Below are 2,031 nucleotides of genomic sequence, written 5' to 3'. Positions count from 1 at the left end.
TTGCTTCTTGCTGTCAGATATCTTGAGTATCATTTTATTTACTAAATATATTTACTGCCAAAAGCCAGAGTATATAGTTAACAAATAAACATATGTTTAGACATCTCTAATTCTCCCTATTGTCAACTGCTGTTTAGGTACTGCAGGATCAGGCCCGTGGCCTCCCTGATTGCGTCTACCCATCTGGCATCCCGTCTTCCTCTCTTTCTGCTTCCCTCTACTTTTCCTAGCATTATAGACTTTTCTAATGAATCATGCCTTCTCATGATGTGGCCAAAGTACAACAGCCTCAGTTTCATCATCTTGGCTAGGTCTCGCTTGATCTGTTCTGGGACCCATTTGTTTGTCTTTTTTGGCTATACAAAGTATCTTCAGCACTTTTCTTCAGCACTACAGCTCAAATGAGTTTATTTTCTTTCTGTTGGCTTTATTCACTGTCCAGCTCTTGCGTATGTACATGGTGAAGGAAAATACAATGGTTTGGATGATCTTAAATTAAGTGCTCAATTGTATATCTTTACATTTTAGACTCTTGTCTAGTTCTTTCATGGCTGCCCTTCCCATTCCTAAGTCTTATTATTTCTTGACTGCAGTCTCCATTCTGATCAGTGTTTGTTCGTATGTATGAGAACTCATTTACTATTTCTATTTCCTCATTTTCTAGGTTGAATTTATGTAGCTCCTCTATAGTCATTATTTTTCTTTATGTTCATCAGTAAGCCTGCTTTTGCTCTTTCTATTTTGGCTTTCCTTAGTAACTGTTCCAAATCTATGACATTTTCTGCTAGTAGTATGGCATCATTCACATAGCTTAGATTTCTGATGTACCTTCTTCCTATCTTCACTCTTATTTCTCTGAGTCCAAGCCTGCTCTTCGTATATTTTTTGCATACAAATTGAACATGTAGCATGATAGAATGAGGGGTTGCAATCATCTTGAACTGTCGTTCTGGGATGGCAGGAGGAGCAATCCACCAGCAATGGGTTAAAGACCATGCGCTAACCAACGATGCAAGAGCCCTCCCCCCCCCCCAGTTATATCCATTTGGACTCCTTCCCTTCCCTGCCAGTTTATTTCAACCTGCCCTGGCTACTCTACCCCTAACCTCAACACCCCAAGAGTGAGTGTGGATTGCTCCTCCTGTTATCCCATAATGAAAATTCATGGTGAGTACAACCCCTCATTTTCAGGATGGCACAGAGCTCCACCAGCAATGGGACTTCCACAAGCCCCTATATTAAGGTGGCTACATATGCTCTCATTGAACTACTGCAGCACTGTCCTTCCATATGCTGCCTGTTCTGACATGAACCTGTCGAACTTATAATATCAAATAAATGTTATTGGTTCTGTCCAACATGTTCCCCACCCTGGAATATACTGAATACATATGGAATACAATAGTTTTAAATAAAAATAATTAAAGAGCCCCTTGGTAATGGATCAAATCTGCTGTGTCTCACCTATACTTAAAAGTGGGGAACAAAAGGAAAGGAGAAATGTCAGGGTTATTTGGATTCTCTAACCTTAACTTAAATGAGGCAGAAATCATCAATATCTTTTCTTATGAAAGTATGCAAAGCTTCCAGTAAATACTGTCATGCAAATCACATTAAAAAGACCATTTGAAGACAAACGGTAATATAAATCTGTCAGATGTTAGTATTTCTTAAAACACAATGCAAAATGCACTTTGATACAAAAATCTTACTTTTCTATTATCTTGCAAAGGGTTTGACAGTCTTCATCATAAACCAGCAACTTCGGACGATACACATACTGACTGATAATCTCACCTTCTAGGGTAGGATCTGTGTTGATCTCATACTAAAGAGAAGAAGAAAAACATAACTTGTTCTACGGATTTAAGAATCCAGAGATCATGATAGGCGTGTAGAAGAGAAACATAGGCTTAAGTGTGTCTTTGTTGCTAAAGCTGTTTCAAGAAGGCCAGCTGTGTTTTAAATGGTACAGTGGCTTCTTCGCAATACTTCAATACAATTCTTCAATACTTTATGTAAGTAATTACC

The sequence above is a fragment of the Sceloporus undulatus genome, chromosome 1, assembly GCF_019175285.1.
Source record: "Sceloporus undulatus isolate JIND9_A2432 ecotype Alabama chromosome 1, SceUnd_v1.1, whole genome shotgun sequence".
Taxonomy (NCBI): domain Eukaryota; kingdom Metazoa; phylum Chordata; class Lepidosauria; order Squamata; family Phrynosomatidae; genus Sceloporus; species Sceloporus undulatus.
Note: the sequence above shows the minus strand (reverse complement) of the source record.